Here is a 23,015-nt window from a genome sequence, read left to right on the forward strand (position 1 = left end):
TTCTTCTGGTACAATTTTACTAGGAAAAAAGTAAGGAGTAGTGGTCTCATCTTGGTAGACGATGGATTCACTGGGCTTCAATTTTAAAGTAACTTAGTGCACAAACTACAATACTGTGAAAGCTGCAAAACACAACTGAGAACAGTGACTGTAGTTAAGACATTATTCATCTCTCTACTTGTTATTAAGCCAAATCAATAAATTGTAATGATTGCTTATGTTGTGGTGGTTTTACTTGGGTGGGCAGCTGAGCTCCACCACAGCCGGTCTCTCACTTCCCCTCCTCAAAGGGGAAGGGGGAGAAAATACAATGCAAAGGGCTCAAGTGTTGAGATAAGGTTGGGGAGATCACTCAACAGTTATAATGATGGGAAAAACAGACAGAGTAGGGAGAGACTAAGATTTATTGCCTATTACTAACAAGCTAAAGAAGTGAGAAACAAAGGAAAGAAACCAAAACCACCTTTCTCCCATCCACCCTCTGCTACCTCCTCCCCAGAATGGTGCAGGGGAATGGCGAATGGGGGCTACAGTCAGTCCCGGGCACTTCGTCTCTGCCACTCCTTCATTGTCACTCCCTGCCCCTGTTCCACATGGGGTTTCTCCCACAGGATGCTGTCCTTCCTGAACTGAGCCTGCAGGGGCTGCCAAGAGGCTGCAGCTTTTCAAGAACTGCTCCCACGTGGCTCTGTACCACAAGGTCCATCTCCCAGGAGCAAACTGCTCCAGCACGGGTCCTGCATTGGTCCCCCATGGGTAGCAGCTCCCTCCAGACCTCCTGCTCCTGTGTGGGCTCCTCTCCACAAGCTACAGATCCAGCCCAGGGCGTTCTCCTGCAGGGGATCTCCATGGTCCGCAGCCTCCTCCAGGCCACAGCCACCTGCTCCACCGGGGGCTCCTCCACGGGCTGCAGCGTGGAGATCTGCTCCATGTGGGACCTGTGGGCTGCAGGGGAACAGCCTGCTCCATGGCTCTGCCTCTCCTCAGGCTGCAGGGGAACTTCTGCTGTGTGCCTAGAGCACCTCCTCCCACTTCTTCACAGACTTTGGTGTCTGCAAGGCTGTTTCTCACTCCTCTCTCCCTTTTTTTTTTTTTTCTTGTTGTTTTTGTTTTTTCTTTCTTAAATATGCTTTTACAGAGGTACAAACAGCATTGTTTATTGTCTCAGCTATAGCCAGCGGCATAGCCCTTATCTAACATGTGGCAGCTTCCAGATTTTTCTCACAGAAGTCATTCCTATGGCCACCCCACTACCAAAACCTTGCCACATAAACCCGCTACAAAGTAGACATCACATTGAAAAAATCACAGATCTAGAGAATATAAAACAGTATCTTCTGAAAATATTGTAATTATAATCTAAATGCATAAGATCGATGTATTCTTATAAGAAAGAACAAGAGCTTGTAAAATTTTTTATTGTGAAACGTGGATCAGAAGGGCGTGGGCCTACTCAACATTGACTTGAAGCTATTAAGGAATATGGTGAAGACCCTCCTCTGTACAGTCCATATAACATTTGGAAGTGGCATTGGAGATGATTTATATAGAATCAGTTAGTGCTGGGGGTTGTGATTTTATTCTCAAAGTTTACCTGAAGACAGATGGTTTCCCACAGAGGGAGAATAATATTCCTTGATAGACGAGGAAAAGTGATAAAATCCCACCATGAAATCATAAGAAAGGGTTTGTGGTATGTGTCCTCAAAATCAAGTAGCATACAGAAGAAAATACAACCCAAACTGTAGAGCATATAATCTTCATTTTGCTTGTTTTGCTGAACAGACACAACAATGAAAATTCCAGATTGAGAGATGTAAACCCTTAATCAGGCCACAGCCTGCTTGCTTGCTTGTTTGCTTCCTCTCGTCCCTACTTCCTTTTCTCCTTCCTGCCTTCCTTCAGTGATTAGTTCATTTAACAGATAAATACTTTAACTTTCCTGTAAACTCAAAGTACTGCTGTTTCTGCAGAAAATTTACACTTCTGTAGTAAAATCAGAAATCAGAGAATATTCCCAGGATTTTAGTTTATTTAATAGCACATATAATACAGGTGAAAAACTGGAGACAGAATATCTGAATATACAAGAAAAATGTTTCAGAGTCCAGCATGCAATTATCATTCAGAGAGAACATGTAATTATTCACAATTTTGACACTGTAACATTCTAAATTTAAAAGTGCTGTTTCCTGTGATGTTGCTGAGATGTTAATGATTTTAACCATACTTGACTCATTATTTTAGGACTTAGCGATTTCTTGACCAATTTTCTTACTTCTTTTCTCTTCCTGACTTGAATTGCTACTTGCATTGCATTTTTTTCCATTACTTAGTGATCTCATTCACCCACAAATCTATTTTTTACGTTATACAAACCCTCAGTCAAAGCACATGGATGCCTGCTTAGAAGTACTGTGTGCCTGAAATAATTTATTTCCTTGATTTGTGATTATTCCTCCTGATGATTATTTGTTACATTTCCTGACAACCAAACTGTTGATCTGTCATTTTCTAACATGATGAAGTTAAAACATGGTGTTCTGGTTATAACAGATCCTGGTTGCATAGCTTTTATTGCATTATGACATATTAAGATAGAACCTATCTCTTTTTTTAAAAAATAAATATTTTACTTTTACATTATTTTTATATTCCAAACATTTCAAGTTGGATGCATTTTATCATGTTCCCTATTCACTTCTTCATTTTCTTACTTTTTTTCTGTGTTTTCATTCCTTAGCATTCTCTGTTGCCAATAACTTCTGAATTTATAAACAAATTTTTGTTTAATGTTTTATAATTATATTAATATATTTTTCCTGTACAGCATGCTCTCATTAAAAGCTCCCATTGACTTCAGTGCATTCAGGTTCTGTATAATATTATGCAACTTTCTGTTTCCAAAGATTTTTAAAGAGAAATTTTTATTTAGTTTAAAAACAAACTTCAGTAGGAGAGTAGTAGTTTCCTACTAGACAGTAGGAAACAATAGAGCTAATTCAGATGAGCCTAACCACTGTATTAGAACTTTTTTACATCATTGTACTAGCTGCAAGTGAAATGGAGTGCCCAATGACAAACAGCAGTGGCAGGCTATAAATTCAGCAAAGGATTTTATTTTCTAGACCCTTATTCTAACATCTTATTGGCAGGTGTGTCTGGAAAAGAACCATATTTTGGAAATAAAAGCTTAAAAAGCATATATATATATATTATATGCACACATTATAAGCATATATAATATATATTAATATAGATTATAATATAGATTATATATATTAAATATATTGTATATGATTGTATATGATATATACAATTATATATATTATCATTTAGAAGACCCATGGTTAGATAAGTAATTCCATTTCACAGCTTTCAATTTTCTGTTATTAATAAATTCATTTACTTGTCACAGTTTGAATTGGAACGCAGTATGTTTCAACTGTAAGAAAACTCTGAGTGCAATGCTAGAAGTTACAAGGTGTCTAGGTCTACACTGGGACAGGTAGACCTAGCTCATAATCCATGAAAGCCTGGTCTGCTCACCAGCTGGAGCTGGCAATGCAAGCTTGGTAGCTTCTCACTAGGCAAACTGAAAGCAAGCCTTGCAGCCTTGGCTAGACAGAGCAATTTGGGAGCCAGGACTCACATCTCAACAGTCTGCCAGGTGGACAGCTGAAAAGTTGGGAGCCTGGAAGTTCACCAACAGCTTTTATAAAAGGCAGGTGGGTAAGCTGGCATTGCAGAAGACAACTGGAACCCTGTTTCCATTCTGTCACAACTTTGTCAAAATTGAACTTACTCCTGCAAACACGTTGATTTTGATGAATTTGCAGTCTCTGCTCCATCTGAGAATTTTGAAAAAAACTCTGATTCTAAAATCTACCATTTGGAAAGTAAGGCTCTTCGCTAGAGAAACAAATTGGACAGTATTCTTTGGAAATGTACAGTTTAATACAGGTGGCAAACAGAAATCTACACTAATTGAAATATTCCTTCATGCATGACCAAAGAATTTTTTTTTTTGTCTGGCTTCTTTTTAACATTTTTTTGTTGGATTGTACAGCTACACTTTTGAGATGAAGAATATTATTGCTTTTTTAAAAAAAAAATTAAAATTTGCAGGTGATTTTTAGATATTTGTCTTTTTTTCAACATTGGGAATAGGCTGAAAGTAACACAATACTCTAGTGAAGTAACTCAGCTAATGACTGCATCGCTAAAATGCTGGTATATCTAAAGATACTGAAAATGTTGAAAAAGGAAAATTGAAGCACTTCAATATGCAATTTCACTTTTTCAGTAGTCTAAATTCAGGGTTTGTATAATTTATGCTTTATGTTATCAAATAGTTCTATTTCTTGAATGATCAGAAAAGGGATTCCATTTTACCAGAAATTAGGGTATTTTGTCAGTAAAGTTCTAATTCTTGAATTTTCATATTGTCAACTTTTAAAACAAAATAGTTGTCTTGTATTTTATTTTAATTAATCTTATTTCATAAGTAGTGAAAGACGTTTTTATTCAACTTAGCACCTTCTCTATGTTGTTTACCCTTTATTTCTGTTGTTTGCCCTTTCAACACAGGATGGCATTGAGATTTTGTGGGGTTTGCCTCTATTTATAACAAATAATCTATCTCTGTGTAATAGATTTCAAATAGTTCAAAAAAACACTTATGAAAATAAATAAGTTAATGGCAATATTTCAGCAAAGGGTCAGCAGTTCTCAAGAGTGTTGAGTACACTGACAGTTCCAGCAATTGTTCAACCTTGTTGAACAACCTTGTTGAATCAAAAGGACTGCCTTTATTCATTTACTATGGTTAGAAATATTAAAGGCACAGAAAGACTGGAGTCAAAGTCTGTGAAAACTGGGTATCTGTCTTTACATATCCTTGAATAGTTTTTGTTATTTTCATGCCTTGTCTCCATATTCCTCCACTTTTTCACTTTTTTCCACTTTTTTTTTTTTCTTTTTCCTCTCATCAGATATCACTTCTGTGCTTTTTTTTTTTTTTTTTAATCTATTTTTTGGTCTAATTTGGATTTCACTTTTATTTGCTATACAACCAACATGTGAATAAATTTTGTTGGTACTGTGCATAAATATATCAGATGCCCCAGTTATTGTTTTTTAATCAATAGGATTGGAAAATGTATAAAAAAGAAGTAAAGGTGTGTCTTAGATAATCTTTAAACAAATATCAGTGTTTGAGACAGATGTTCAGTTGACTACAGAGGATAAGGAAAAGGCTGAGGTGCTTAGTGCCTTCTTTACATCTGTCTTTACTAGTCAGACCACGTATCCTTGGGGTACTCAGCCTCCTGACCTGGAAGTCTGGGGCAGTGAACAGAAGAAACCCCCCCCACAGTTCAAGTAGAAATAGTTAGAGACCTGCTGCTCCACCTGGACTGTCACAATTCCACGAGGCCAGATGGGAGCCATATGAGGATGGCAAGGGAATTGGTGGATGTGATTGCTGGGCTGCTTTCCATTATCTATCAGTGGCCTTGGTCATCTGGAGAGGTCCTGGATGACTGGAGGCTTTCTAAGATGATGCCCATCTATAAGAAGAGTCATAAGGAGGACCCGGGGAATGACAAGCCTGTCAGCCTGACCTCAGTGCCAGGAAAGGTGATGGAACAGGTCATCTTGAATGCAATCATGAAATGTATGTGGGACAGCCAGGGGATCAGGCCCAGTCAGCATGGGTTCATGAAAGGCAAGTCCTGCCTGATCAACATCATCTCCTTCTATGACTGGGTGACCCACCTGGTGGGTGAGGGAAAGGCCGTTGACGTAGTATACCTAGACTTCAGCAAGGCCTTCTCCCATAGTGTTATCCTGGAGAAGCTGGCAGCCCACAGCTTGGACACATACACTCTTTACTGGGTTAAAAGCTAGCTGGATGGCCAGGCCAAGAGAGCGGTGGTGAACAGAGTGAAATTCAGCTGGTGACCAGTCACAAGTGTTGTTCACCAGGGTTGGTGTTTGGGCCCATCCTCTTTAATATCTTTATGGATATTAAAGATATCCATATCTTGAAGGAATTGAGTACACCCTCAGTAAGTCTGCAGATGGCACCAAGTTGGGGGGAAGTGTCGATCCGCCAGAGGGTAGGAAGGCCATGCAGAGGGACCTGGACTGGTTAGATTGATGGCCAGATGCCAATGAGATGAGATTCAACACGGCTAAGTGCCAGGTAATGCTCTTTGGTCACAAAACCCCCATGCAACTCTACAGGCTTGGGAGAGAGTGGCTAGAAAGCTGTGCAGTGGAAAAGTATCTGGGAGTGCTGATTGATGCTTGCCTGATTGTGAGCCAACACGTGCCCAGGCAGCCAATAAGGCCAATGGCATCCTGGCTTGTATCAGGAATAGTGTAGCCAGCAGGAGCAGGGAGGTGACGGTCCCCTTATATTCTGCTTTGATGAGGTCACACCTTGAGTACTGTGTTCAGTTTTGGGCCCCAGTTTTTGTTTGTTTTCTCAATACTTGTTATGGATCACATTTACTTTTCAGCTGGTGTAAAACTGCACATTTCAACAAGGCAGTCAAATAACCTAACCAACTATTTAGATCTTTCTTTCATGGTTCAAAGCACACTTCCCTGAGAATGTAACACTTTGGATTAAACTCTGAAAAGAACATAAATACTGTGCAAACATGCTGTAGAAATTGAGGCATCAGTTTGATATATGACTACCAGAATACTAGATTCTTGCATCTCCTGAAATAAGAAGAAAAATGAGGGAAAACAGGAAAAGGTGTGTTGGGTAATACAAATATATTGACCTTGTTTCATGAGGAACAGAGAGAATTGGGCTGTTATGCTCTTGTATTGTGCAGTTATGAGGAAAGTCACCGCAAGGGAGAAAACTTTAAATTGAGTGCTGTAAGAAAAAAACTTTCAGCAGGATTTCTATAGCAAATACCTTCTGATCAGACAGTCTCCTCTTTTCCATGTTTGATCTTTGAGCAGTGAGAAATTATCTGTACAGGCAAAAAATATTAATTTTCTTCTACTTTCCATTTTAATTTGATCCAGAGAATATTTTGTGAAGTATGACTAATAGGTTTTGAATGTGGAACGAGTGTACTACTTTCAAATCTCAAGGCATAGACAAAACTGAGTTTGCTATTGATTATACAAGGAATTCCTGTATCACAGCAAGAGAAACAGATAGTGTTTTTCCATTGTTTTTGATGATTTCAAGAAAAAATCAATGTAAGCAATAGTCATTTGGAGGAAAGCTCCTTCTTATCTCTTATCAGTCACCTTCCAAATTATCCCAAAATTTGCACTATCACATTCAAAACAGTTATTTAAAAAAAAATTAAAAATCTAATTTTAAAGCTAAACTAATACACTGGCAACTTTTGACAGTAAGTTTCACAGGTTGTTCCATGTAAGAATTTCCCAAAAGCTTTCACCTGAATGTGTCATTAAGTAGCCATGTATTGTCCAATAATAAAACTGTATTAGGGCCCATTTTTTTCAGTTCTAACTTTTACTATTTTTTTTTTGTCCCCACCTTCACCCTGCTGAATCATCTCCTTTCTAAACTAAACAGTCTCTGTGGTTTTTATCTTTTTTATTAGGCTATGAAAGTTTATGTCTGATTTTAGGATTTGAATGATGTGAACATGAGACAAGTTAGATCTTGTGGCTAGTCTTCTGATCTAGGCTTAACAGCCTATACGAATTTACCCAAGTGGTTCTGATTTACTTAAAGAGTTTTTTGACAACATTGTCGTAAAAGTTGCTCATTGCCTACAATTTCCACTGCTCTCAGCTAAAGTACGAAGTGAAAGAAAGTTTTATTTCAAACTTCTTCTGCAGACAATGTTTACTGTTGCCATCCTTATCTATTATATTTCTCATTCTCTATGTGAAGATGTGTCAAACTGAGCAAATCCTTTCTTCCCTGGCTAAAGAAAGATCTGATACATGACTCCATATGAGGAAGGATGAACAGACTAACTTTCATGAAGGCCAGCTTTCTAGGGAGATTTCAAAGTGACATACGTGCAATTAAGGAATTCCATATCTGCTATTGAGATTCATCTCATTGATTGTAAATCCATTTGTCTAGCATCTACTGAAGTCTACATAATATAGGAGGACTAGAATTATGTCATATTATGCAACGATGTTCCAGGTTCACATACTTCAAATTAAAAAAAAATAAAAATAATAGTAATAAAAAAAATGCAGGGAAAGACATCTAATGATCTAGTGATCATTTTGAAGGTTAACAAGTATCTGTAGGACTAAATACTAACTTTTCAACGTACAAAAATCAGGTCAACACTTCAAACGATAGTCAATAATGCTTAAATATTCAGTAAACGACTGGCTTTCTTTAAAGGACTTAACAACCAGTAGCTTATGGATCCAAACTCACTGTATGTTCAGCACTAGGCTTCTTTGAAAATGTACTTAATCAGTTGTGTTTTGTGAGTGTGTTGGTTTTGTTTTGATTTCTAGGTAATCAGCAAACACAGTGATGTAATGATTGTGAAACTGTGCATTTGATGATTTCTATATGAAAATGCAAGAACAGTAACCTGAAGTTCATAACAAAATTTAGTGTAGTACTTATATGTATGCTTTGCCATCATAACATTTTTATATTTTAGTTAAATGTGATTAAGCTACCAAAAGAATTTTACCCTATTGTGTAAAGGTTCACTTTTCAGTTTTGTAAACAGCTTTGAAAAATGCATTTTGTTGTATCAAGCATTGCATCCATTGTACATATGGCTTGCTGAAAGATTATTTAATTGTGAAGCATCAATTCTGCTTCATGGAGAATCTTTAAATTCTAAATTATTGATCTAAGTATTACATATTAAATTGATCTAAGTATTAAATATTAACTATTATGATATTATATATAACTATTGATAAAGATCACTTGGATAATTAGAGGTCATCTTTTAAAGGAAAGTGCTATGCAAATCTATGCTGTATATTGTTACAATAAGTTGAAAAGTATCAAGCTACAAAAACAAATCTTGAAATACATATGTGTATAGTTTTAGATAGTTTTTATTAAACATTTGTGGTGGTTTCACACTGATGGCTAGCTAAATTCCACTACACTGGTCTCTCACTCTCTCTCCCTAAGAAAATAGGGGAGAAAATATGATGAAAAAGGGCTGAAGTGTTAAGATAAGGACAGGGAGATCACTCACCAAATACCATCAGGGGCAAAACATACTCAGAGTAAGGAGATTAATAAAATGTATTGCCTATTACTACCAGACCAGAAGAGTGAGAAACAAAGCAAACTAAAAGCACATGGTTCCCCTCGATCCATCCACTCCAACCTCCTTCCCTGAGCAGTGCAGAGGAACAGAGAAGGGGGACTGCGGTCAGGTCACAAAGCTTGATCATCTGCTGCTCCTTCATCTTCAATCTCTTCCCTTGCTCCAGTGTTGATTCCCTTCCACTAGGTGTAGTTCTCCACAGAATCACAGAATGGTTTAGGTTGGAAGGGACATGTGGAAGTCATTTGTTCCAAGCCCCCAGCTCAAGCAGGGACATCTCTAGCAGGTTGCCCAGGACCATGTCCAGACGGCTTTTGAAGATCTCCAAGGAGGGAGATTCCACCACTTCTCTGGGCAACCTGTGCCAGTGTACAGTCACCCACACACTAAAGAAATGTTTCCTGGCGTTTAGAGGAAACTTCCTGTGTTCCATTGCCTGTGGTGGGCACCTCTGAGGCTAGTATGGCTTCATCCTCTTTGCACCTCATCTTCAGATATTTAACACATTGATAAGATCCCCCCAAGCTTTCTTTTCTCTGGGCTGAACTTTCACAACTCTTTCAGTCTCTCCTCATAGGAGAGGTGGTCTGGCCCCTTGATCACCTTTGTGGTCCTTTATTGGGCTCTTTGCATTATGTCCATGTACCTGTTGTATTGGGGGAAATGGGACGGGACACAGCATTCAGGGTGTGGCGTCACTAATGCTGAGAAGAGAAGGATGACTTCTCTGGACCTGCAGGTGATACTTTTCCAAATTCAGCCAAGCCTATTGCTAGCCTTCGCAATGGCAAGTGCATGTTTCCTGCACATGTTCATTATGCTCATGTTCATTCCTGCTTCATGTTCATGACCAATGGGACTCCTAGGTCATTTATGCAGAGCTGCTTTCCAGATTACTGGCCTCTCAGCAGCTACTAGTGATTGGAGTTCTTCCTCCTAGGTGCAGGACTCTACAATTCTATGTATTGATCTTTATGAGATTTTTGTCTAGCCTGTCAAGATCCCTCTGGATGGTCCCAGCCCTCTGATGAGTCAGCCCCTTACCCTAGTTTCATGCCATCTGTGATTTTACTGATGGTTCACTCTACCCCGTCCTCCAGATCAGTCATGAATATGTTAAACAGGACTGGACCCAGTATTGATCCCTGGGGTACTCCAGTTCTTAAAAAAAAAAAGGCTCCAATATGGATTCTTTCCACAGGGTGAAGTTCCTTCAGGAACAGAATGATTCAGCATGGGTTTCCCATGGGCAGCAGCTCCCCCTGGCCCCCCTGCTCCTGTGTGGGTTCCTTCTCCACAGGCTGCAGCTCAAGGCTGGGACCTGCTCCTGCAGGGGCTCTCCATGGGCTGCAGCCTCTTCCAGGCAACATCCACCTGCTCAACCAGGAGCTCCTCCATGGGCTGCAGCATGGAGATCTGCTCCATGTGGGACCCATGGGCTGCAGGGGGACAGCCTACTCCACTAGGGGCCTCTCCACAGGCTGCAGGGGAACTTGTGCTGCATGCCTGGAGCACCTCCTGTCCTCCTTCTGCACTGACTTTGGTGTCTGCAGGGTTGTTTCACATTTTCTCACTCCTCTCTCCTAGCTGTGGTTGCACAGTAGTTTTTGTTTGTTTGTTTTTCCTTTCTTAGTTATGTTCTCAAAGATGCACAGCCAACATAACTCACTGGCTCAGCTCTGGCCAGCAACAGGTTCCTTTTGGAACCAACTGGAGCTGGCTCTTATCTAATCTGGGATATCTTCTTCTGGGCTTTTCTTATGGAAGCCACCCCTGCAGCACTCCGGCTACCAAAACCTTGCCACATAAGCTCATTGTAACATACTAAGTACTTTTCCTTTTCTTCTTGTAAAGATACAGAGCAATGAAACAAGAATCTGTTTATGCTATTTAGAGGCAAGGAACCAGGTCAAATATAGTGATTCTTTAATTATCACTTTTTCTCAGTGAGAAATATGGGTATAGAATCTTATGAAAGTTGTGCTGTTGCAGCAACCATTGTTCGTTTCAAACAACTAATCAGAAAGACAATGGAGAATATAATGAAAATTTGAATTAATTATTTCTGATTTCAAACTCTCCTGTACTTCAGTCTCATGTTTTTCTGTTTGTTCTCAGCTGGATTGGAAGGGGAAGAAATGTGAGAGCAGTAGAGGAAAAAAATAATCCATGGAGAAAACCATAACAGATAGGAAAGGCTTGGAATAAATGCACAATTAGACCAAATATAGGAGTAGATAAGGAAGTAAAAAGCAATGTAATAAATATATATATATATATATAAGATCACCATGCACCTCAACCTGTATTTCTTTATTTCTTTTATCCAAGAACAACATATAGACTTCTCTTTCTGCTAGCTATCTGTAATGTTACCTTTAGATTTATTGATTTATGATGGGAAATTTAGTTGGGTGTGAAATTTGCTCTTCCCAGAATAAATAAATAAATAAATATGGGCCTGAATTGTACTTAGGGCAAAAGATAGCTATGAATTCTTGTTTTGGCAAAAGGGCCTGCTAAAGTAGCTATCCTGCAATCCTTTATGCATACACTTGTGTCAGTGTTATTATTTGTGTACTTCTGTTATTTTCAATCTCCATCAATTCCTCACTATGTCTGTCTCAACCATATAGTTTTTTTTTACTAGGCCAAGTAATAGTTTAGTGGGGGAATGAGGACATAGGTTATGGGAGACTTAAAGTCAAACTATAATGACAAGAAACGATTATGAAACTGTGACCCAATCAGCTAACTTTGAAAATCCAAACATTTTGTAAGCCTTGTTATATGTCAGCTTTTAACTGGTTGTTATTTATTACTAGACATGGAGCTTATGGCTGGATCCAGATGTAATTTCATGTCAACTTGACTATATCAAAGATTAATCTAACTACAACATATCCATACTTTTAGATATTATGGTTGGCATCAGGTAACTCATTGATTCAATGGAAATTTCCAGACTGTTAAAGTCAACACATTTGCAACGCTTTTTCAGGCTGGAGAGAGATTTTTCATAGAAGCAGAAAATGTTCTACATATTATGTTCAAGAGTATGAGAATTCAGAGAGCAAATGTGAGCTAAGTTTTATTGATTATAGATTCTACGATACGCATTTGGCTTCCTAGGAGCACGATATAGAGAGAGAATCCTTTGTGACTAAGGCAGGATTTTTTCCAGCAAAACTAAGGATTGCCCTTAAATGTCTTTTCACTAAAATAGGAATACTCTTGTGAAAATGTACCTTTTAGGCAGAAAGAATCAGGATTTTTTTTCTTCTGTATTAGTAATGGTGAGAGGAGACTATCCGCAGCTTTGGGCAATCTCACTATAACTGACACCTGAATGATCTATTCTTTCATCTTTGATTTCCTTTTAATTTGCACTCCACTCATTTATTTTTTTTTCTATTTAACCTTCCTTAGAGATTTCTATTGCTAATCAGCTTGTAATCTGTATTATTATTACCAATGCTTCACATTACATAGGTATGACTCACACTCTTCACTGATTTTCAGTATCATAGTGATTTTATCCTAAGCTTCATGCTTTGTTTTCCTGAGTACTGCAAAAAGATAGCAAATTGTCCAAATCTCTGGAGATGGACTGCCTATGCTGTTGCTTTGTAAAGAGTATCTCAAAATATCAAAAGGGTTTTGAAATTCTAATGTTTGCTTTTATTAAAACAAAAAATTGGAACGAGTAACTCTAACTCAAGAAGATTCAGGCCTTCCATCTGATTAGGATAAAAGGATTTGAAAATGAACTTTTTACCTTCCTAAAACCTCTTTGTTGTGCCAGTTCATCCCTAAGGTGTTGTTCTCTAGCCATCAGCTTTTGGTAGTAAATGGGTTACATGAAAGACCACACAGACATTTCTTGTTCTCTAGAAAAAAAAACCTCTTTCCTTCCATCAAAACTTAGGCTGATCTGCCTGTTCTCTTCTATACTGTGAGTCTTCCGTTTTGTTCTCATTCCTTCCTGGCCTCTTGCATTAAAGATACTTTTTTCTAGTACAGAGGAGTTTACTGTTTCCACCAGGAGAGGACCCCTCACTCCAGAGAATTTTTTCTAACACTAAAGGCAGCTATTTTCATAGGCCATTCCTGTTTAGAAGACCACAATATTTCCACATAGTAGAAACTGGGCAAACAAATCAGCCAGATATGATGCATTAAGGTCACTGATTGAGACTGTCTTTCCTTTAACACATCTTTCAGCCTTTATGTTTCTGTCCCGTGTAACAACATATACCTCCTTCACCTATAGAAATTTAGCTGTTTGTTTATGAACTGAATTAGTAAACAGTCTTTAGATGAATATGACCCTTTACATCAAGTCATTTCTTAGTAATTGACCTCAAAGCACCTCCTTATGACCTGCTGTATTTGAATACTCAAGGGGCAGTAGCCTTTTAAGCTGATTTTGCCTCTGAAAAAATGAAACATGAATTCACAGCCTTATAATAATTCCTTTGGGAAGGACTCTACATGAACCCTAGCCTTGGAGATTCAGGCACAATGCAAGTCATCCATAGCATCTCCTCTGTGTTCAGTGTAATCCTTTTCCTCAGGATCAGCTTCATGGAACCAAGCTGTACAACACAGGAATTAACTGCTTCCTTATCTGATAGCACATTGCAGTCCTTCAGAGTTACTTATTAGGATTAAAGAACCATCACTGAACTTTTTATCACATTCCTTCCCTCATTCATTCTCAGGAAATTCCAGCTATGCCAAGAATTATTTCTTATCTGTTTCATGAATAACTGTTGTTGTGTTATTTTAAATCTTTTTGAAGTAATTGAATTGTTTTACAACAGCTCTGTCCATAAATTCAGGTGTTGTGCATCAGGCACGCATGAGACACATGTAGGATTTGGGCACTTAATGGTATTCTCTCACTTTATCTGAATATAAGACCCAAACAAGGCTTCCTGTGAACAGAAATTCTTTTACTTCATCAGTATTTCAAACATTATTTCAGGAGTAAGTCTTCCTGGCTGTTTGGTTAATTTACATGTGGCAGTTTTTCAAGAACAAATGAGGCACTTCATACATATTGGCAGAGATGAATTTTAGATCTATCAATTGTGTCACAGAATGCCCAGAGCTCTTAATTTTCAATTTTCTTCCCTATGTTGCAAACAAACTACCTTATCCAGTGCTGAGTACAGATTAACTGATATTATTCCCTTCCTTGGAAGATGAACTGAATGGAGAGCTGGATTAAAGTCATGCAAAAAGTCTCGTTAAACAGAACATCTTACCTCAGGAAATTCTTCAAAGTCCTCCGATGAAAATGATTCAATGGACTTTTTATGCTTCTTCCTGCCTGCTACATGAAAAGCTGCAGCTTTCATTCAGACGTATTTGGGATCAGATGAGGGTGGGAGTATGGGAACTGGCATGAGACAGCCTGCAGCCCTTCACTGAAAGCTGAGAGATGAGGACAAAATTGAGATGCATCACACAGAAAAAATAATTTTTCAGTGGGTTGTGTAAGTTCTGAGGTGATAGGATCAATGATGTCTAGCTAAGCTGAAATGTAATAGAAACACAGAATCACAGAACTCTAGGTGTTGGAAGGGACCTCAAAAGATCATCGGGTCCAACCCCTCTGCCAAAATACCCAAATGAAGTTTAGATAGATTTTCCACATTATTGTTTTCTAGCTGACTATTACTTTACAATTTGTTGATCTTCTGGTTAATAACATATTAAAGATAAAAATTTAGTGTAGGCAAGAGAGGTACCAGGAGGACTACAAAATATCTACCAGCTATTTGAATCTAGAAAATTGCACCTTCCTTCTTTTGGGTCATGGTTTATGGCTTCTGGAATACTTTACAAGTTGAGGTTTGATACTTTCAACTTTTATGCAGATTTACCCTTTATCAGTGTTGGATGTTTTCTGGGATTCAGTAATGCTTACTGAATGCAAATAGATCAAAGAGATTTGCCCATCACAAGAGTTAAGGAACCTGCTAGTAGACCTGCTGCACATGCATTAATAGTCTGTGTGGGCTGAGTAAATATCAGAAAGAAAATAGAGAAAAAAAAAATATGGTGAAAGATCTAGAGAGGAAGGCATATGAGGAGTGGCTGAAGTCACTTGGTGTGTTTAGATTAGAAAACAGGAGACTGAAGGAGGCCTCATGGCAGCCTGCAGCTCCCTCACTAGGGGAGTGGAGGGTTAAGTGCTGGGCTCTGCTCTCTGGGGACAGTGACAGGACCCAAGGTAACAGCATGGATCTGGGACAGGGGAGGGTCAGGCTGGGTGTTAGGAAAAGGTTCTTCACCAAGAGGGTGCTTGGGCACTGGGACAGGCTCCCCAGGGCAGTGGTCACAGCACCAAGCCTAGTGCAGATCAACAAGCATTTGGACAACACTCTCAGGCCCATGGTTTAATTTTTGGGTGGTCCTGTATGGAGCCAGGAATTGGATTCAATGATCCTTATGGGTCCCTTGCAACTTGGGATATTCTTTGATTTTATGATTCTATGGTATCAGCGACAGGAAGGAAGCCAATGCTGAACCTGCATTTCTGTACAGTTTTAAGAAACACACTATTTAATTGTTTATCTGAGTTTTTGTTCTTATTTTTAGCACAAGAAATCTTTGTACTGAAACAGAAATTACAAAATGAAATTATATAACTACGAAAGATGTCCAGTGGCTTGAATTTTATTTTCACAAGCTGGAAGTGAGTTACAGCTAGAAATAAGGATTTGAGATAGCACAGTTTCTTATTTTAAACAGAGCTACTAAAAACAGTTTTGTCTGGCTGGTATCACTACTACTGGCATTTAGAAGAAAGGTTGGATGACTCTTCTGAACTTATTTCCAATGCCTAAATGGAAATCAGCAGATGCATGCAAGTTTGGTGCATCATGCTTTACATTTCTGTTTGAACTGTTCATTCACTCTAAATAGGAAGTACAGATGAGGACTTCAGAGAGGACAGAGAGGTAACTGAAGGGCCTGTTGAAAGTGACAAAGCATTAATAATGTAGTAAAATTAGCTAGAGTCTAAATGGAGATGACAAGAAGTAACATAACGACATGTGAAATGGAGGTGGGAGAAGCCTGGAGAAGAGAAGGCTCCAGGGAGACCTTATAGAGGCCTTCCAATGCCTAACGGGGGCCTACAAGAAAACTAGGGAGGGACTCTAACAGTGAATACAGTGACAGGACAAGGAGCAATGGCTTTAAATTAAAAGAGGGTAGGTTTAGACTAGATATAAGAAGGAAGTAATTTACCATGAGAATGGTGAGGCACTGGAACAGGTTGCTGAGAGAAACTGGATGCCACCTCCCTGGAGGTGTTCAAGGCCAGGGTGGATGGGCCTTTGGGCAATGTGATTTAGTCAGAGGTGTCCCTGCCCATGGCAAGGGGGCTGGAACTGGATGGTCTCTAAGGTCCCTTCCAACTCAAACTCTTCTATGAGTTTATGAAATATTGTGATTATTTGTTAGGTAATTAATCTTCCCATTCCTAAAAAATAAAAATAAAAAACTTTTTTTTTTTTTTTTCACTGCCAGCAAACTATTCCTGAACCTCTCTGATTTCATCTTCATCTCACACAGACTAAATTATTCATGTACAGTTTGGACTTTTGTGTGATATGACAGTTCACCAGCTTAAGTGCTGATGGCCTTTTTTGCAGGGTCTGCTGTTTTTCTGACCCTGGATTCTAGAAGAACAAACTAGACCAGACAACAGAAACGTCTCTCTGGTTTCTTTTATTCTGGCAATGTGGCTAGAATGGTGAAGCAAAACAGTGGCAAAATGCTGAACAAATGATAAAAAAGTCATATAACTGTTCAGCAAGAGAATATGACTAGCCAGCATTTCCTTTCTTTACAATATGCATTACAATTCATTTTACATTATGTGATACCTGTGATTTTGGGGATTCAAACTTTATTTACATAACCAAATAGGAACACAGATCAGGAATTTTAATTTGGACTTCTTGGCTGTATTTGGAACTACTTGATTTTGGCATAGTTTTTTGAAGTAGATGTAAATGCATGGTTTTCTGTGAGTCCAATTTGGGGCAGTTGAATTTCATGTTTGGTTTTCATTAATCTGTCAGAGTACACATTGTCTAGCATTACTCAGCCCAGCAAAAGCTGCAATAGATAACAGTTCCTTGCTAGTCACTACATTTGTTTTTTTATTATTATCAATATTTAGACATAGAAATTCTTATTTAGTTAGTTAGTTAGTTATTAATCTTTTTTGACAGTAACAGACAGTGATCAAGTCATTTCTTAGCTTTCCTTAGCTGAACCAAACAAGTCACATTCTTTAGTCTCCTGTCATGTAGTAGCTGCTTCATCCTCTGAATATCCTCCAAGGTCTTCCTATGCTTGTTCCATTCAGTGTTCATTTTCATTGACCATGAGTAACCACAGTCGTATGAGCATTCTGGAAGAGGCTAAACTGGCCTAAGCTGTACAGTGGGATCAGTTTCTTGCTGTTTTTGCTGAAAGTTTCTGTTCTGTTGTAGTTAGATTTCATTTCTTTCTCACAGTTATATCAAGCTTGCAGATAGAAATTACTCTGTGATCAACTACCAGATCAAATTCTTGCTTTCTGTTTTTCTACAGATAAGCTCCTAGACAGATGCCACTGAAATTTATCTTGTTTGATCTGAAGCATGTGAACCTGCATTTTTATCACTTGCATTACATCTTAAAAATCCTATCATCACAATAGTCAGCTCTCCTGTGTACATTAGTTCTTTTCTTATGGGCAACACTTAGCATGTTTGTGTCATCTTAGATTCTCTGAGCCAAATCGTATCATTTCTCCTTAGACAAAAATGTTAAAAAACATCTGCCCTAAAAAAAATATTCTTGTGAAAAAGAATACTTTTTACTGATAACTTTACTGATAATACCGCTTTACTGATAGCCCATCTTTCAAAATCCTCTGTAATCTTCTCTTCAGGTTGTATCGTTCTTCCCTTGCTTTTTAATTCATCAGTAATCCCATCCTCACTGTATTTTTTGTTTGTTTATTTTGTTTGTTTTTTGTTTGTTTGTTTTTATCCATAAGGGATTAAAACAGATGTTTTAGTCTAATTAAATACTGTAATTATTGTAAATCACATCTATCAAAAAAAAATTGTTTAATTTGGAATATTTTATGATTGATAAAGCAATATACACATTTAATTTTTGATTTATTTTATCTTAACATATTCTTAATACTTAGTTCTAAGGCATATTTTGAACTACTGAAGCTAGATTGCTTGTGACTAAATCTATTCTCATTCTACTCCCATTTTTAGTAAATTTTCTTGTAAATAAAATACATTTTGTAGTATACAGTATACTGCATACTCATATCACATACACATACATATCACATATGTCATTCTTGAATACTATATGATGTTGTGCATTTGTTGTTTAATGCATGTCAAACTAAAATTAAGCAATTATGGTTTTGCTTCACCTGGTTTGATTTTTTTTTTCCATTCTATACTTTTTTCATTAGTCAACTTGCTTTTGGTCCTATATTCAATAAACTTTCTCTTTTTGTAAGTCCTTTTGAAAATTTAGCTTGAGTTTACATCCTAAACTTGAAGAACCTTTCAGTTTTAATACTCAAGCTCCTACTTCCAATTCACTTCATTTGATGATTCTACTATTACTAAACGTCACATTTTAACAAAGAGGACTGCATTTTCTTTTTTTTTTTTTTTCTTTTCTGTTTTTCTGGCTACATTCAGGTAACACAGGAAACTTGCAATTATGCTGCTCATTTTTATAAGGCAACCATGATGAATCCTAAACAACTGCGGAAGAATCTCTTAAAATAAAAATTCCTAAGTTTTAGGGCTCACCTGCAACATAAAATTTTCCTAATTGACACAGAAACCAGAAATATACTTAAGCCAGGATCTTTCAGTAAAAATTTAGGTTAAATGTTATTGAGAACATATTGTGTGGATTTTAGATTAACAGAAGAAACTACCTATGGGTAAGATAAAGTTTGTCTTCAGGTACCTCCATTTCCACTTCAAGAAAAGTGAAAGATTGTAAGTGGAGATTTAAGTCAAAGTTTAGGGCTGGCTGTAAAATATCCTTGTACAAATAAACCTGAGATCTCAGTTACCTCTACTACTCTAGCCTTGTTTTCAGGTGCAGAATTTATCAGTATATTCTCTAAATTGTCAGCTGTGAAAATTACTTATTAAAATGTTCCTTCTAGAGCAAACAACTTGACTGCTGTGAAAAGAAAAAACTTCCTTATTTTAACTGTTTTACTTCATTAAGACTCTTGAATCACAGTTATCTAGACTTAAATGTATTCTGATATAACTGTGCCACAAACAGATTCAAGGATATGAAATTTGCTTATAATTTAGAATAAGGTATTAGTTAGACAAGACAATACCTTTTAGATTTCCAGGAAAGAACTGTTCTAGTTCACACTATCTATAATAAAAGAAAATAAACTTCTTGTTGTTTGACAAGAAGATTCAGCTTCTTCCATAACATACTCATGTTACAATCTATTTTTCCTTTACTATGTGTACTGGGTCTGGCTGGAATGTTAACTTTCCCGGCAGCAGCCCATACAGTGGCGTACTCTGTACTTGTAGCTGGAACAGCAGTGTTATCACACCAGTGTTGCGTCTGCTGCTGAGCAGCAGTGGCACAGCATTGGGCCTTTCTCTAACCCTCCTAGGGGGTGGGCAAAAAAGTGAGGAGAGAAACATCACTAGGGCAGCTGACCTAAACCAATCAAAGGGATATTCCATACCATGTGGTGTCACACTCAGCAATAAAAGGTGGAAACAGGAAGAAGAGGGGAGGGGTGGGCTCTCGTTGAGAAGATGTCGGTCCTCCTCTTGAACACCGTCTGTGTGCGTTGAGGCCTTGCTTCAAGGACGTGGTCAATCATCGCTCATTTGTGGGAAGTAGAGAGTAATTTCTTTCCTCTGCACTTCCATATAGCTTTCATTTATTTTGTTTGTTTGTTTTCCTCCCTTTTTCCCCTTTCCCTTTTATTTCCCCTTAGTTAAATTGTTTAGTTCATGGTAGTCTTTATTTAATTATTATAATTATTTCCCTTTAATTAAATTATCCTTATCTCAACCCGTGAGTTGTTCTTTGCTTTACTTCTCCCCCTCCTCATCTAAAGGAGGGGGAGTGAGAGAGCGGTTGTGGGGTTTAGCTGCCCAGCACGGTAAAACCACCACACTATGACACAGTAACAAACTAATTTGAGCAGATGTTAGCGATGTCTGTCAGATCAGAATAGAAACATGGTATGTGTTGGTATAAATATTTTAGAATTGTTTTCACACATCAATCTGCCCTTGTAAATTTTTGTATTGTCGAGACCAAGTATCTTCTGAAATGCTTTGTTTTACATACCCCTTTTCATTTAAATAAATTGGAAGAATGGGAGATAGGAAGGATGGGAGGAAGGGAGGAAGGGAGGGAGGGAGGGAGGGAGGAGGAAGGCATGTTCATATTTACACAGGACTTGAGCTCACCAAATAAGTGAATAAAGCATATGCTGGAAATATGATGTAGAACAGCTGTATAACACCAAAGAATGTGACAACTGATGTATGCTACATTAATCTTAGGGGACTCTGCTGCCTCCTGATTAAAGAAAAATGCTGACATTAGGGAACCATATAGAGGAAGATTATATGATGTCCCATTTGTGATATAAATATTTCCTTTTCTCCTTCACATTGTTATTGTTGTTTGGTTGGTGTTGTGCTTTTTTTTTTTTTTTTTTTTTAATGGAAGAGTAGGCACAGACAGAGCAGTGTTTCTTTAACCATTTTTTTCAGCTTCAATAGACACAGCTTTAGTGATTCATCCCATTTTACCATATGTTGTGACCTATATGTAGGTCATATCTCTGGAGACCTCAGCTCTGAATGATTTTGTAAAGAAGTCTGATTCCAAATTTCAAACTTTGCTAAGTTTTCTTATAAAATGAAACAAAACTGAAACTAATTGAGGACTGCAAGGGATAAAGAAGTTAAGTTGAGTAAGTCAAATAGCCAGGGATCCCAAGGCTTGCAACACAGTGAATGCCTTTATTTGGACCTTTGGCAGAAGGTTATCTAGTAAAAATTAAAATTAAAAAATTAATTGACCTAAAAAAAAGTCAAAGAATTTCAGAAAAAAAAAATCATGTGTCTGAATAATTTAAGAAATTTAACTGGTGACTAAGAATTCTCTGCAGTTTCTAGATATCAGACCCCTAATTTCATCTTCAAAGTATCCCATTAACACACTAGACTTTTAAGAAAAGTGGTGGTTCTCAAAGAAAAAAGTAATTAGTATTTTCTTGGTGTTTTTATTATTATTATTATTTCCCAGGTAAATAAAATATTGTACAGTAGCACATCCCAGCTATTTACTTTTCCCTTCAAAAAGAAACAATATCCTTTTTACCAACTAGAACAATTTTTTTGTCATACAAGTAAAAGTCACCGAAAAAAAATAAATAAATAAATAAAAATTGTGAGAACCAGTAATAGAATACTGAGAAGAGACCTGTTAATGACCACGGGCAATGATAAAAGACAGAAAAAAAATATATAAATAAGACTTGCAGAAATCAAAACCCCATTAGTTCCATCACTGATGGAAACAGCCCTTTTGCAAAACTTCTATGTACATGTTGCAACAGGAGTTCAGAAGGCTGAAAGTATGGTTGTTCAGAATATAAACCACATTGCATCCTTCTCTATTTCCCTTCCCTTCCCTTCCCTTCCCTTCTCTCCTTTCCTTTTTTTCTGCTAGGTTGTTTTCTCATGTACTTAGACACTATTTCATTTGAAGACAGATTTGAGAGACCTTTTTTATGGCTAGAATTTTTAGAGCTAGAAAGAAATATCTGCTGTACGGAGAGACTGACATAATAAGAGAAGGATTGCAGGATGAAGCAACATCTTTTCTTAAGTATATATTTTTCTATGTAAGTAACATAACTATAAAAAGGAAACATTCTGAATTCACTTTCTGCTTAAAAATATTATCAAAAGGCCAGTTGTAGGCCTTTTGACATCCTGCAGATAAAAACATCCTGCAGATAAAAACTTGACATTAATATTTCTTCATATTCAGCATGATAAAGTGCTTAAAATAAAGTTTTACCCTAATAAATAAATAAATAGAATTTCAAGGCAATGATTTCCCTTTAAATCACTTTTCATAGTGATCACCACAGTGATTAGAAGAATGTCACCTGTAGGTATGCTGCACTTTATGCTGTTTCTGGTCTTCTTGTGGATGTGAAAAGAACATATGTTTGTGTTGTATGCATACATACATTATCCTCTGTGTTGAAAACACAGGAATGATTAGATGTTAAATATACATATGTATGCATACACTGCTGCTTGGGAATAATATTCTCTGTAGAAAAATGGAAAAATATAATAGGTTTGGTTCATCATTAAAACATATATATATATATATTTTTTTCTTTTTTTTCTGGAAGTAATGGAAGAAACAATACCTGGAATGTGAGATTTCATTTCTGATCTGTTCAGAACAGAATTGTCTGGACACTGGTGAGGTTCTCTGTATAATGTTCACTGTGAAAGCAGGCGTGAAATATTTAAGTAGTCACTGTGATACCATCACAAGGACACTTAAGCATGGTCTTCTTTTTCCCATTTTGTTTCCTGGTAAATATTTGAAGAAATTAACAAATTCAAATTGCTGAAATTA

The sequence above is a fragment of the Netta rufina genome (genome assembly GCF_964035555.1).
Source record: "Netta rufina genome assembly, chromosome: 1".
Taxonomy (NCBI): domain Eukaryota; kingdom Metazoa; phylum Chordata; class Aves; order Anseriformes; family Anatidae; genus Netta; species Netta rufina.